Source organism: Pseudopodoces humilis, chromosome 14, assembly GCF_049639895.1.
Source record: "Pseudopodoces humilis isolate 2021_Gansu_Grassland_sample_001 chromosome 14, ASM4963989v1, whole genome shotgun sequence".
In the NCBI taxonomy this organism is placed as follows: Eukaryota; Metazoa; Chordata; class Aves; order Passeriformes; family Paridae; genus Pseudopodoces; species Pseudopodoces humilis.
Window position 1 is genome coordinate 8,101,240 of NC_142213.1, and position 16,648 is coordinate 8,117,887.

At 39.5% G+C, this 16,648-nt stretch overlaps 1 protein-coding gene across 5 annotated transcripts in view; it reads right to left on the bottom strand.

Annotated features, from left to right (window-relative positions):
* Positions 1–16,648, bottom strand: part of NUP93 (nucleoporin 93) — a 78,174-nt gene that overhangs the window by 55,118 nt on the left and 6,408 nt on the right. The window lies entirely within an intron of this gene.

Sequence of the window (16,648 nt, forward strand, 5' to 3'; positions counted from 1 at the left end):
TGATCATTTTTATCTCCACAGCCTAGTAAGCTCAGTATTGAAATGGAACTTCATCATGGAATGGCTAAGCCAGCCTAATAGTTTGGGTAAACAAGCCAACTGAATTCTCCATTTTCTTCTCTGAGTCTGCAAATACACAGAGGGAAACAGAATGATTGTTTCAGAAATCCCTCCACAGATCCCTTACATTTATTTGCTAAAACCATTTTGTGTCCCTGGGGTTTCAGCTATAAACAAGCACAGAGCATGGCTGGGAATTGGGAAAGACTTTTTGCTAGTATTTTGAAGTCAGGACATCTGCATCTTGAGGTTGAGCTCTGCAAAAGCAGCCAACACTGCAAGCCTGGCAGGCAAGGGGCAGGAAAACCCAAGTTCTCACAGACCATGGAGCAGTTTGCCAGTGCACAGTCCAAGTTCAGGAACAGGCTGTGCACCTAGCAACAGCCTAGGCCAGACCTCTGACTTTTAGGTTTTGCTACATCAGCTCACTCTCTCGTCAGGCACATCCTAAATAATCCATCTCAAGTGACCACACTACTAAATACTGCTGCATGCTGTTTCCACTGGGTACCAGGCAGTAGCTGTATTGACCAAAGTTTTGCCTATTACTCTGAGCTGCCAGCTTAAAGGGCTTTTGTGTGGCCACAACTCCAGCTCAGAGCAGCAACTAATAGCAGTCTTTGGACAATTTCAGTTCAGAGAAATTAAAGATCTCCAGACCAGACTGGTGACAGCCACTGCAGCTGTCTTAATGTCAGAAAGGTGGTTTCAGCAGAGCTGCCAGCGAACAGGTGTTTGTAGCACAGCTTCAGTTTCTTGTTTCACGTGGGAAAAGATGCTCTGCTGACAGTCTGTACCTCAGGGGCAGCCAAGCCCCTGTTTAGCACTGCCAAACTAGAAAACTACCGATGGAAAGAAACAACCTTATAAGGTCTGGTGGTATCCAAGTGAGAGAAATTGGAGGCCAGTTAAATGTTGCCCAGTATTGATCAGGACTGTGAACAATAAAGAGGTCTGAGAAAACAGCAGAAAGGAAAACATCCACATAAGCTTCCACTACAGAACCTCACAATCTTGTGAGCCAGTGGTACATGTAACTTTCTATTCTCAGCTTAAGAAACCGATGCATAGGTAGGCATTTCTTGAACTCAAAGTCAACCATAAAAATCATTACAAAAATTGGATCAAAATCCAGCTTTCCCAATTTCCTGCAATGAAAAGCAGCTGCCACAGAAGGCCATTTTTTAAGTAAATATATGCATCACGGGCTGCCAGTCAGGCAAGGATCCAAAAATTCAAGGGTCAGGTGCTATTCAATATTTGAATCAGTACAATAAAACACTGCATAAATATTTAAACTGGCACTCTTGCTCCAAAATACTCTTGGAACGTATTTCAGCCACTTGCTTTCGAAGTTTGTAACAGACATTCCCTTCTTTCTTTTCTCCTGTGGAACCTCTGAAAAAATCCCATTCCCTGTTCATCCACAACACATCTGACAGTGGTTTGCTGGCTTGATTTGAATGCGCTGCTTTCAGTCAGAAAGTACAAATAGATAAATCTCAAGTGCTGAAATCCTATATCCTTGGCTCTTTATGAGCTCTTGTTCTAAATCCGCCCTCAGTTTCCCTGAAAAACCCAAATGAAAAATCAAAACCTGAAACTCCAGCACAGTTTTACTCCATTTTTACATCTCATTTATAACCTCTGTCTTCAAAAGCTAATTGCTTGGGCACCATTTCAGTTATTTTCACAAAGTGTGCTATAAAACAATGTAAGATGTAATTTGTCATTAGACACTTACGAACTATGGAGGACACACATTTGCTTAGATCACAATATAGATCTCAAGGAGTCAAAGGCAAGGCCAGGGGAAAACATATGCAATTGAACCTCCTAATTGTTTCAGTCAGTCCCTACTTTTAAACTAGGTGACATCCAATAAGCTGGAACTTGCTGTAACTGGAGGTAGGAGCCCAGCACTGCCAATAACCTGCCTGGCTGCACACTCTAGCAATTCAATCCACTGAACTGCAGTTCTGCTAGAGATTCCCATCCTGACATCTCCACAGTTACACTCAATACTGATTTGCATAAACCTACCTCTGTCTCAGCCTTCATTTCCCTGTGCTTCTACGTCCTAGGTCTGTCAATGTACCTAAGCACCGAAACAGCTGAAGTTTCTCTTGAAAATAAAGTTTAAAAGTATTTTAAAAGATATTTTAGTAACACATCCTAAAAATCACTAAGTTTTTTCTGTCATAAACACATTAACTACCAATCACAGAAATTTGATATTGCATCTGGCACCTGCAGAGTTTTGCTTCTACTGCTGGTAGCAACAGCTTGTTCAGCGGATGCTTCTAGTAGCACCCAGGCAAGTTGTTCAGGGATTAACAGCAAAAACAATTAAAAATCCAGACCCAAACCATACCCAAAACCCAAAGGACAAAAACCAGCTCTTTCAGATGCACTGGGCTACCAGAAGTAACAATTAACTAAATCTTTGGTATTAATGCAAATGGAAGTTCTGGTGACCCCACAGGAAAGATTACTCTGATGGAATGTACCAAAGTATATCAAAACATTCTAAATTCATACAAACACTTCAAAAGATAGTGCTATACTTAAATTATTTACACTCACAATGGCGAATTAGCTGTGGGACTGTCACTCTGAATAAGCAAGATTTAGTCTGTGAAGCTGTGCCTATCAATGAAAGTTACAGTCAATAACTCACTGCACTGGTTTCACAAATGGTATGAGAAAGGTCAGTACTTCAACCTTTCAGGTCTGGCACTTTTCAGGGCCAGCAGCCTTACATTAAGCAGCATTACTGTGTGACCACATGGAGTGTCTCTGTCTGAGGAAGAGGCTGCCACCAGGGGTGATGATATGGCGTCACTCCCGATTTCCTCTGGAAGCTATAAGTTCATTTTTTAAAAAGAAATAACTCAATACTAAACAGCAAGGCAAATTATCCAGTGCTATAACTGTAGCAAAAGGTTGTTTCAAGATGTAAAAAACTTGAGTAAAATAAATAAAAAAGCTCAGGAGTTGTTTAAACTCTGAGGTCCTGCCTACCTACTCTCCCTGCACAAATTCACGTATTTCCTTAGAAATTCCTTAGCGTCTCAATGAAGTGCATTGGCTACACATCCAGCTTACAAAAACAAATTGCAACACCCTCTGAAAAGTAAATTGTGAGAGACACAAAAAGACCTTTTCTTTAGTCATGTGGTAGAGACTTTATTTCACTCACGACTGTATGCATTTTCCATAAAGCAGAGAGGTACAGGATATTGGTTATGATAGTTTTCAATTTACTCTGGAACTTCAGTTCACTCTAGAACTTCAGTTAGGAAAAGGATGAGATCAGCAAGCCATTGCCTTTGACACTAGAAAGATCCTCACTAATGGGAAGGCATAGCTTGCAGTGGCATGGACAATCAGATTTTAACTCCTGCACCAGGAGCAATGCAACAGCAAGTCTTTGCCCATAGAAACTGCTTTAAGTAAATTAATCAGCATATAAAAGAGCTCCAGCAAAAGCCATTTGAATTCTAAGCAGTGGCCATCCTTCTCCTCCTTCAGCATCTGACCTTCAGTTTCAAAGTTTTCATGTTTTTTTCTGGATGACCATAACCATCCAGCACAAGACAAACACTGGTTTGCAAATGCCCAGTACTAAGGCATGTTCTTTTCCTGTAGATGACACCAACCAGGGGGTGCTGAAGGCAAAAGGATCCACCTCAGAGATCTGCATAAAATCAAACTATTTAGAAACTCCTTCAAGATGGCAAGATGAACCTTCTCTGGATCCACAGGGGCACTTCCCACATGCAACATGTTCTGCTGAGCTGTCTCCGCAACATGAGTCTTTGAATTGAGCTTCCCACCTTCCTCTCTGAATATGTAGTTTCAAGCAACATTTGTTGCCAGGATGCTGCTAATACATAATATATTGGCTGGAAATTAGTATTTCATCTCAGAGAGAGAAAATGTTACAGCAGCTTCTTCAGAGGCAATACATGCTGAAGAGTTTGAGGAAGAAATTTTCTAGGACAAACAGAGCAAACTTACAATCAAGAGAAAAAATATCTAGGTGACAGAAACAACTAAATTCTGCCCTATAAGACACACTGCAGATTCAACCCCCTGCAGGAATGAGATCTGTACTGTTACTCTGCTGTAGAAGAATCTTATTTCTCGAAGTTTAACTTTGGGTATTCGTTATAGGAATAACTTCTGACTGATGAGCAAGACTTGCTTCTCTTTTCCTGGTGATGCTCTGCAAAACACATTCCAGTTCTGGCATTCCTGGGGATAGATGGACTCATATGTAATGTTTCCTCCCCAAATCCAACATCCCTAAATATCAGCAAGAACTATCCAGCTTTCAAAACCAAGCCCCAGACTCTTCTCACACAGAAGACTGCCCCGCTGACTGGTGGACCCAGCGTACACCATGGGGCAGGAAGGCCTGGAGATGCCCAGCTGCCTTCTGATAGCTTTGAAGAGACAAAGTGTAACACTCCTTAACAATCCTGGAGATTTCTCTGACAGAAAATGCCAAAACAAGGCAAAAGGAAATAAGGAAAAAGGAAATCTAACAGTTCTGCTATAGTGACTAACAGGGATGTAACAGAGTGCCAAGTTAACATCAACTCTCAGCCAAAGATTTCACACTACTAGTTGATGGGAATCACCTCCAGCTCAGCTTCCCCCTGCTCCATCAGAAAGCCAGAGGTGTCCACCTCAAGTGCTTGTTTTCATAATTCATTAAAAAAGAAACCAAAAAACAAAACCAAAGTTTTCCTCAAACAAGGAAAACAAGAGGACACTAGAAAAGGTTGAGACTAAGGCATCTAAGTGTATGATATCAGAGACAAACAACAAAACATTTAGCATAACTTTAGCTAATTATGCACAGCAATGTTACATGCTTTATCTTACCAGGAAATACGAAGCCAAAACATTAACCTCAAGTCAAACAGCAAAACAAAAATAAGAGAAGCGATATTGATTCACTGTATCTGTTGAGTAATCAACATACTTACCATAAGCAATGAGCTGCAAATTTTCTGGATAAGCCATTTTCAACCTTGGAAAAATTAAATCAAGATAGAGGGGGACTAAAAGAAATATAGCAGGGCTAGATCTATGAAAAAGAAATGAAAACAAACCAGAGTACAAGGTTCAAATGTGTAATTCCACAGTGAGATGGATCTCTGCATCCAGCTTCCAGCATTTAGCTTTTACTAGAACCTAAAGATGGTCACAGACTCATTTAGTCAAAACAATGGCGAATCTTTTGACTACTGCATTAGCACTTATTTCACATTCATTAAAACCTTCAGGTTTTTGTATCTACTTAACAGACAGAGTAAAAGGATTTAAATATGCCATTTTCTGCTACAAGCCTCGGGGCAGAAAAGAAATAATGAATGTTTCAGAGTTACTGTATGGTAACCATAGCAGGCAAAATCAATTACTGCTCAGAGGATCTGGAGATAACACACAGGTTTTATCATCTATTTGAAATGTGGTTTGTTTTTTTCCTTTTGCATTTCCTCCCCCACACTCTTCAGAAATTTCTTTTCTCATACATTAGAATCTGGCCCAAAGAATCCAACTGACTTGTGTTTAGAGATAAGGATTTGTCATGATACTGTACAGTATTCCCACCTATGCACTCCCATTTATCCAAGATTAAAATCAAATCCTTCACAGATTACTACTTCTTCCTTTCACACCGGGTCTGGCTACACCAAACATCATTATCAGAAAAGCCAAATGAACCGGTGTTATCAACAACACTTAGTAAGTTGGACAGACACCCTCAAAAGAGAAACTGCAGGACACAAGGAATTGTCAAAAGCATGTGACATGGTCTGGGAACACTTTTGGGATGAATAATATTTAAAAAAGGAACCAAGTAAGAGCTGGTACTTTAAGTGAAATAAGTATTCTAGAAAGGGCAGATATTGGAATCTCATTCGTATAGGTCTGAACAAAAAGGAAACAATGTCTGTATAAATGATGCCAAGCTCAAAACCAATAAAAGGAAATAAATTTTAACATAATCTGTAATTGGATTGTGGAATTTACTGCTACAGGAAGATGGCAAGGCCGAAACCATAATGGGATTAAGAACTGACTCAGTATGTATATTGATATTGACAGTACCTAGAGCTGAGTTTAACACTGAAATTGTGGAAAGAAGTATTATTTCTCATGCTTCAGGATAACCAGTCTCTAACCACTGAGGAACAAGATGAAGCCTAATAAAACAAGTAGATATCCCCATGAACATCTCTGTCAGTGTTTCTCTTCCGAGTTATCCAGTGCTGACCATAAACGTGTAAAGGCAACCAAACAGATGTGTCCCAAACGCGATCTAGGAACTCAACTATGACAGCTTTACTATCGGCTAATCCCATACCCCTGAATAAAGCCTAGGACAGCCAACTGAAGGATTCAAAAAGGTTTAATAAAGCTGCTGAAACCGAAACTAAGCACTGAGGTGTTTACCACTGCCTTTCCCCATTCATCAGCCTTTGTACAGCACTTGTGTGACACTGGCAAACCTTCTCTTTGCTCCCTCAAAAATACCATGTGATGAAACCTCTCTCCCCTTTCCCCCCTCCATCCCACAGTGGACATTGAAGATAACACATAATGCAGAAACTGATACTCGAAAAGTATAGTCCACAGAGACTTCCACTGCAGTCACACCACCTGACAACAAGGTATTTCATTCCTCTATAAAGTTATTTTAAAACTAAATCTCTCCAACCTTCTCAAGCCACTTTTACCAAGCAACAATTAAGCATGCTGTTCCAGTTAATTTAAAAGATGATCTGTTAGCTGTGGCTCATAATGCTGCATAAGCATTTTGGTACTGCTGTGGAGTACCATGCCATCTTGCATACTTACTGAGATACAAATAATGGAATGGTATAGAAAATTTCCAACTCATCTCCCTAAGCTTCTTTCAGTCATTTCCACATGCATGGAAAACCAATGAGACATCGTGCAGTAATTGCTTTTTGTTTGAGCAGTTTAATATTTTAGCTCAAAGTAAACAAATAACTTTTGCACCCAAAATAATGTCTAAGCAGAAATTTGAGTAAAGCGTTGGGAGGAGGTAATACATAAATTCAGAGCAGAAAAGCAAAGAGAATGAATGACTGGAGTAAGAGAACTCTAACTGGAGTAAGAAAAAAAGAGTGTAAGAAAGATGAGAAAGAAAGGACAGAAAACAGGAGACAGTGAGAACAGAAGTTGTGCCAAAAATCTAAATGAGCAAAACAAATGCATGTATCCTTAGTCGTACCTCAAAAGGCTGCAACTTTCTTTCAGGAACATATCTTGGCAAGAATAAGAATTTCATTTTGACTTCAAAAAGAAAAGTTTTTAAAAAACATCCCTGCACACAACCCAAACATTTCTTCTGCAAACTGCCAAATTTTCAGGCTGCTGTTTCGTATGGGGAAGCTTAAGTACATCCACAGTTTGATGCCAGCCACTGATAAACAGTTGACACACTTCTTAGTTAGTGACTGTTTTAAACCAAAGCTTGATAATGCCTAGGATTAAGGTTTTGGATGTGGAGTCAAACTGACTAATTACGACAGGGGAGAGGAGGGCATGCACAACAATATACCTGTGGCCTTTCCCAGACTGCTAAATTATGCAAATGGTTTAGTAATAAACCCCAGTGGAATTCATCAGCCGAGTAACACTTTCAAGAGGCTTGAGTAAATGAGGGGAGCTTGAGAGGAGGGGAGGGAATTGAGAGCTGCAGCAGCTGCTGCTTTTCCTAATAAATTTGATGAACTGCCTCACTGAAAACAGAGTGTCCAGGGTTTTATGCTGTTTGTGACCACAGGAGTTCAGCGAGAGAGTCTGGCCTACTCACATTACAGATTTCCCCTGTGGAAGAGTGATTTGCTCACAGCACCATGAGGGATTAGTTGAGAAAAATGGTCAAGACAACACTCACATAATAAAGACTAGTAAAAAACTGCACAAAAACAATACCTCAGGAGAAAGCTTAACAATTTTACCTCTCTTATAGGTCAGATCCAAGCTCCCCTTGTCTCATTTCAGACAAGTTTGCTGAAGATCAAAATTCTTTTTTTCCTACTGCACTTGGGAAACTTCCTTTAGTTTCTTTCTCCTTTTTCAGAAGAGCTAAAAAGCTATATTTTTTTTATTTAATGATTTAAATAGGGAAATATTAACTTTTTGATCCCACACTTATGGCTTAACTGCATTAAGGCACTACAACACTGGGACTGAAAGCTTCTGTCATTGGTGTGAAGTCCCCTCAACAACTCCTCTGTATGGCTGTGAGCAGGGCTTCCCAAAGCCAACAGCTTCCATTTCCAATTTCCACAGAGGCACTGGAAGGTCATACCAAGGTCCACTGAGAAAACTGGATTGCTTTAAAAATAAATAGGTAAAAAAAAAAAAATTACCTGCCTTCCAAATTATAGTTTTATACTGCTACTACACAAAATTGTGTTCATATATTAGAAATCTCATTTACCTTCTTGTTAATTTTTGACAACTTTTTTTTTCCCCTTAAATGCAACATAGATGAACTGTGTTCACTTCTGTGTATAATCAGTTCCACTGTGAAATTCCAGCACAGCCCTGCAAATCTTTCATTTCAGAGCTATAATAAAGGTACTGGAAAACTTCAAATCCTCTCCTATAAGGTCTATCCTTTATTTGTAATGGTTTAAAAAATGCTACAAAACAAATAAGGAGTTATGCTTTGCAAAAGCTACATTTGAGCCTCAAATAAATAAATAAAACCATTTATTTTATCCAAGTAAGTGCTCTATCACATAATATGTGAGGGGACAAATTGCCGGGTTGGATCTCAGCATTGTTTCTTCTCACCAATCTGTATAAACACAGAGATGAAACCATTCTATTAAATTTTTCCTGCACCATGAAAACACCAGGTCAACAGTTCATTTGCACATGCTGAGCACACACTGTCTAGGTCAGTAGTCAATACAAGACTTCAGTGAGCACTAAATTAATGGGACAGCATGACACTAAGAGGTACCACACTGCCAAAAATGACATCCTCCTGGTTAGATACAACACAGATCCTGAAAGTCATTAATGATCCCACAGTACTTCCTGTAATAGTAACACTGCTACAAGCTGGGTGTTGGGGAAATTCTGGCTCAGATCCTCACACCCAGGTTTGCGCCTGAGTTCCAGCTATGAAAGGATCCTGTACAAGAGAAGTGGAGATGTCTATACCTCAGCACAACAGAGGCTGCATTTTGGTGTCAAATTTGATATCCAAATTGCCTTTTTATACTCTATTTGCTCCTTCACAGGAATACAAGTTAACATTCAATTAGAAATTGGAACCATTTTCAAACAAGGGCAAAGCTACAGGGCAAAAGAAGAAAAACAGGGGAGGGGGAATGAAGTCAAGCATTATGACTCAAAATCTGGTTTTAACATGTTTGAAGTTTCTGTTACAAAAATATTTATTAAAAGTTTATAGTTGTCCCAATTTGAGATGCAAAGAACATCTCTGGATTAAGCAGACATGAAATGTGAAATGTGCCAGGACATATCAGAATTTAAATACATCAATAAATACAGCTACTAGGAGCAGAGTTCCCAATTTTTCCATCTCATGACCTTGCATTAGCAAAAAGTTCTCAAATATCTTTCCTACCCTATTATTTACCCACGATGAAAGAGAAAGGCAGATCATGTATCTTCTCTCCCTGTTCCCAATCCCTTAGGGTTGGGAATCCATGATCAGAACCACGATGAACTGGAAGACGACCACATAATTACTTCTCAATTAGTATGCAACTAAGCAAACAAACAAAATTTAAAGTAAGTCAGTATCAGAGTATTTACTGAATGACTGCAATTTGGCCAACTAATGAAACACCTGAGTATCCTACATTAAAGATACCATGGTTTGGGTTTTTTGGGGGTGTGTATGTTTGTTTTTAAGGTTAGTAAGGCCAGGGTAATTTAAAACTGCACTAAACCATGCCACTAAAGCAGTAATGAAAACTAGAAAAAATTGCTGCTTAGAATGTGAGGGGAAAAGTGACAAGCAAAAAAAAAATATTTCCAATGTTTTGGGGTTTTTTTCTCCTTTTTTTTTTTCCTATAGCATTATTCACTCACCTACCTTATGCCAAAAAGAAGGGGGTGTTTTGGTTTTGTTGGGTTTTATTCCTTTTAACTTGAAGCCAAAGCAGACTCCAAATCCGCATGCTGGCTATGAAATAGAGAAGCCTCCACTCTTAAATCCTAGTCACATCCCAATCTACATACACCTTGATACTTCCCAGGGCATCCTTTAATCAGGACAGGTCATGGGAGGCTCTGGGCCAGCCTATTCATTCAGAGGGGCCCTGGGAGACTGTCAGTGTCAGGGAGGTGGCAGACAGGCCACTGATCCCTTGGCTGCTTTGCCAGGGCTGCGAGCTGCCCAAGGCCCTGCAAGCCACAGCACCCAGGAGAGAGCACAAGCAGGCTGCAGTTTATGTAAAATTGTTACACGTTACTGAGAAGGAGACATCAAACACAGCAAAGATGAGCTGAGGAAGTTTCTGTAATTTATATTTCCAAGGTCTACATCCCTTGGCTCCATTTGATGCACGTCAAAACACTCATTCATTCCCCATCACTGCTTTCTTCAATTGTGTGCAAACTGCCTCTAGCCATGTTTAATTACCAGGATATTTATATTCTTGATTTACATGCCTAAATGTGTACATTAAGGCTCAAATCCTGAATGCAATCAGTGAGACAACCTAGGCAAAGAAGACAGCAGGGTTTGATACTAGCATGCACTAGAGTAAAGGGAGGACAGAAAAATTACTTTTAAGAACCTTTGAAGAGGTATTTTTGGAGCCAAACATTTCTACAGTTTTTGAAGAATTCCCAACTGAGACTACAAATAGTATTTTTCATTTGGACTGCAGCAATGCAAAGAGACCAACAGCTAATGACCAATCCTAAAAAAACCAAGGTCAAAGGTTGTTCTCTTGCATTTACCACCATGGCTCTGCAATGGTTAAGAGGTCCCCACAGCTGTGCTGGCATCATTGATTAGGGTGAACAAGGAAGCAACAGAAAAATAAAGCCACCTTAATTTCAAGCTCCATTAGAACTGAAGGACTTGGGGGCGGGGGGAGAAATCAATGTTTGGCAAATGAGAAAGGACAAAATCTGCAAAAGGAAAAATGCATTTTCAGGCTAAGCTAATGCAAACAATGGATGGTGAACAGCACTTGAGATTGGCCCTTTAAGGTTGTGTCAGCATTTCCATTTATAAACTCTGATTTTAGTTACACTCTAGTAGATTACCACAGGCTTTGGTATTATTCTAGCAGATACCACAAAGTATATCACAAATGGTAACATAAAATAGCAATAAGAGCTCAATTGTTGAATAATGCACCCTTTCAGTACCTGATGCCAGAGTAAGAATTTTTAAATAACGAGTCATAGACATACATACACGCAAACAGAACATACAGGGCTGGGGAGAGCATCCTGGGACCCAGATTCTATCAATACTAAAGCAGAAGTTAAAGCTACCTTTGATACAAAACCTGTTTACAGTACTTTGAAAAGCTTCAAAATATCCCACATACTTAATTCCAGTCTGTCTCTCTTACCACTTGGAGAGATTTCAGTATAACCCTCTGCCCTCATTTAGATAAAAGCTCTTATTTCTGCCTCTGGACCTCCAGAGAGCTATTCAGTCAATACTCTGAATATCCACACCCAGAAATCAAAACCAAACCCTATGCAACCTTTCATTTCAGTTCTGCCTAGGTCAGAAGGCCAAGGTGAAACTTCTACAAATGAGATAATTCAACAAAATTTTCCTTCAGTGTAATGGAGCTAGGCCTTCACCTCAAACTTTCTAAGCAGATAAGCAACGCATGCAAGGAGAGCTTGTGTCTGCTTCTAGCATTCATTTCACAAATTCGTAGAGAGCTGGACTGAGCCAGAAAAATGAGAGCAAAACCATTTTTATTTTAATTACCACCACGACTCTGGGCTTATATTTTTCAAAACAAGCATAGAGGGTACCAAATCTAGTATCAAGCTAAGTAACATGTTCAAAATACAAAGCCCACAGTAAAGCATAACATATATTGTAACCAGTCAAATGATATTAGAAAGAATAAATCGGGCCTTGATCAGGCCTTGAACTAACTCCTACCTGGTACCCCAAAAATCAGTTTGACAGAGCAGTACTGAATCTCTCTCTGACCTCCACACATAAACCAAACAGCCCAAGTGCAGGGGCCAGGTCCCATCTCACGTTATAATAGCACAGCCTATCCACAATCTTGGAATAATTCCTCCTCTGGCTGCCATTACTGCAGCCTGAGAGAGGATCTGCAATGACACTGCTCATTAGAAGAGGACATCACAATTTGCATCTTTGGAAGGGTGAAGAAATACCTTTCTGAACAGAATGACAATGTTATCTTCACATGCACATAATCCATCTTTGTGATACAGATTTGCACAATCAACCCCTACCATGGATTTTTAAAAGCCAAAAAGAAACAAACAAAAAGACCCAAGCACATAAATACATGCTAAATATGACATCAAGAAGTGCTGGACTAACACATTCAGTTTTAAAAAGATTTTGCCAAAACGGGGCATTTTGACAAAATTGAAAAATCTTGATTTTTATAAACTCCTGACATAAGAATTACTGTAAAATTGATTTACTGCAAGAAGTGTTTGTTGTTCTGCATGCAATTCAATAACACAAACTTTGAAATGAGATAGGAAAAATAAAAATTCCTATGATTTAATGGCAAGCCTAGAATCTTTTACATAATCTTCCCGGCCTACTGCTCTAGTGGGAGATATTTCCTGGACTCACAACCCTTTTATGTGCAAGCAATCTACATTTTACAACTGATAAATAATTCAGATAATTAACTGAGATGCAATTTGGTGCACATTTTAGTCAGCACTATAGACTACCATTTAAAGAGGTTCTGTACAGAAAGTCTCTCCTGCTTGTTAACCCAAGCTGAGACTTCTATTAAGGTGATTTCCTAGGTTCTCTTAACACCTTCTGAATGTCTCACACCAACATCCTGGGACTTCATGCCCTAGGACGCTCCCCTCTGATTTTTCTTGCTGTTTTACTCTCTATATAAGAAATAAGGTATTTCCTGGCATTCTTCTTCTGCAGTACTGATTGCCATCATTTGAGAGATTAGATTCTAGCATATCATTCTGTGTTGGCCTCCCACAGGCTGCTAGAACAGACTGCACTGGAAGAAGGAATAGAGACAATAAATAAATGCTTTAGGTAAGAATGCAGGGAAAGCTCAAGCAAACTGCCAAAGAAATCTCTAGATGCAAAGGACTGACGTGGGAACACATGGCAGGAAGTCTAAAGAGTATTTTCATGCTGTAAGAGCTTTGATAGAATTTGAAAGTCAGCAGAACCCTAAAATGCATACAATAAACTTTTAATTATGTTTGCAGCCTTCACACAACTGCAACAGTCAGCAAAGGCTATGCACTAGGTCTGTGCCTCTGGCACAAGTGCCCATACTCACTACCTTCTCCTGTCCTGTGGCACACAGAGGCTGCAGCGATGCAGCCCCACCACCTCTTCAGAGGTAAGAGGGCACAGACCTCCAGCCTCAGGTGCTTACCCAAAAAAAAATGATGTTGTAAAGTATTTATGAAATGATACATGCTCAAACTGAAGATTATGGGACAGATATGAGGAACCACACAGACAAGAATAATTGTAGTGTTAAAGCGTCTATAAATTTTAATTAAGTTCCAGATGGGATTTTGGGCTAAATAAACTTCCTGCAAACATAGTTGTGAGTCTGTGTTGAACATCAGAAGACAGTTCTGAGGAAGGACAGTTGAGCCTACAGCACTGATGATAAAATGTGGACCGAGTTCATTAAGAATATGTGAAGAAGTTTTTGCTGGTTAAAAAGAGTAATGATAGTGCCAGAAGGCACAGGCTGAGGGCTTGATGCAGAACAGAACAGGCCTTCTGAATCCACAGAATTAAAGTTTACCAGTATACCTGTGTAAATACTGAGTATCAGCAGAGGAACAGTAAAGTCCTGTAAAGAAATAAAGCAGACCCCTCCCTTACATCACTCTGCATACTGCCTTCCAGATACAAAGGGAACAGCTTATGAAGGAAGGATTCCACACAGCACATAGGGATAGCTTCATCTGTCCCAAAACAAACACAACACATCTGAAGAAGACTAGGAACAAGGAAAAGAAATCCCAACAAGAGTCAGGAGGTAAAAGAAAAAGTAACATAGAAAGAAACTTTTGTAGCACATCTTTATGTAAAACATCAAATGATTTTATACCTTCTTGATTAACAGAGGTAATTAGAGAATTTTCAGCAGTGTCTATCACAATGGTCCTCTTACATAACTAACAAAAACTTAATAAAAACTATCCTAGAAGTGTTGATGACTGCATACCAGAACCTACAGATGAGTACAGAGACTTGTCCATATTCTAAGCAAGTAACTTTCAGGAATAGACTTGAAAATTGACGCCAGCCAGACAGCTTGAGGTGTGACTGCAAATATCCCCAGACCAGAGGATGATGCTCTGCAAGACATAAAATCCTTGCACCCATTAACTGCAAAAACAAGCAGGGACATTTCAAACTGACACTCGGTTCATGTGCCTCCAAGATGAAGAAGAGCCCCTTGCCATGCTTCCCCTTGCAAATCACTTTTAGCTAATTGACTATGAATGTAGCCTGCAAAAAAAAATCTAAGATTCAAAGCACACAAGTATTAGACCTCAGAGATGAGCTGTTGAAGTGATCAGTGATTAAATTGCTAGTGTTAATCATGATTCAACACAGCAAACAGGGAACTTTGATTTAAATGATTGATTTTAATCCTGTTTCTCATTTGTACTTTTTAGCTGTTTTCCTGAAGAAAGGGCTGAATCTCATTGGCTGATTTGGCCATTTAAACACATTGATTTGCAATTAACCACTGGTTTTATGTTAAATTTGGAGCTTTTCCTGAACAGGAGGATACGTTCAAATATTGACAAGGGTGATTAAAAAAAGGTACCGGAGATAAGAAAACATACCAAGATCGCTACCAGAATACAACAGAATCACCATTTCAAATAAGGCCTTGAGATCTGGTATAATTAAGAAAGAAGAAAATCTTCACAGTTTAGGTGACCAGCAATAATATAAAACCTGGTGACCCGGTTAGGTAACCAGCAATGATATAAAATAAGATTATTATCCAGTCATATCCATTTTCCCACGTGCCACAAATCTCAACTCCAAGCGTCAAGTGCTCTACTGCTTCTGGGCTTGAGAATCTACAGTAAGATTCTCATTGCAACAGAAAGGAAAAACAGTAGAAATCAAAGAATTAACAGCAGTAGTAAACCTCAAAAAAAAAGGGAAAAAGAGGCAAGAGTTGTTGAAAAAATTCTAGACAGAATGAGGTCAAGAAAGACATGTACCAAGTTTAACATCACCAATTAGAAAGACAACAACATCAGAAATTGAGACAAAGGGATAAAATGAGAAAAGACAGAAAGTGAACAATACCGGAGGTTTAGAGCTCTCTCTCTATGAGCAGGCAACAGATGAAGTCTCCAGAGACTACTAATCTTTAGTGAAAGAGAGGCCTTGGAAAAAGGGTTAAATGCGTCTGCCTGAAAACATGAGACCACAGGGCTCCTAACACTAGCATGAGATTCAACAAAGGGCACCCAAAATGGATGGCACCAAATGCGAAAATAAAACATACATTAGATAAAATGGGGTAATTTCACATGGCTCCCTTCCCCTCCTGAAGTTTAGTTTAGCATACTACTTCTGCAAAAAAAGAAAGAGCTTACAACTCTTCTGACCCTACTGAGCCATCTGCCAGAAAGGAGAGAAAAGATGAGCTTCAAAACGATTAACCAGTTATTCAGACTGCTACCTTCAATGAAACCCACAATACCAATTCCATTACCAGCTCTTAACTGCGTAATGAATATTGCAGGTTTCATCATGAAGATATTCCACAAGGGCAGGCCATGATCAGAACGCAAAACTAGATGGGTCACAATAATTTCTAAGACACATAGAGAAAATTTACAGGAAACTTTACAAGATAAAATCATCTGGTAAAGCATTTGAACCACAGCAAATTCAGTCTATCACCAAGACAAGGTTATGACATCTGTGATACAGTGAAAGAAAAAAGCTATACTCACCTCTTTCGATTGTTGACTTAAATGCTCCCTATTCCAACACCTCAAAATCGCCTTAAAAGTGGTTCCACGTGTGTTTTTCCAATCAGACATAGAAAAGGTTTCAAAACTATGGGAGAGGTATCCGTGTACAATTTAGGCTTGCAAGGCCAACGAAGACTGGTCCCACAAAGGGAGTTAAGTATGTACCTAGTCCCTCTTGACTTCAGCAAGAATTTGGAACTTAAAGTACTTCTGTTATCTCAGTACTTAATGCTGCTTCTCAAACACCTTTCACCATTGAAAGCAGCATCTCCCGCATGCACTTCCTCTAGCCAGTGAATTAAACAGAGTACAAGACTATCTCCACAGAAGCCTT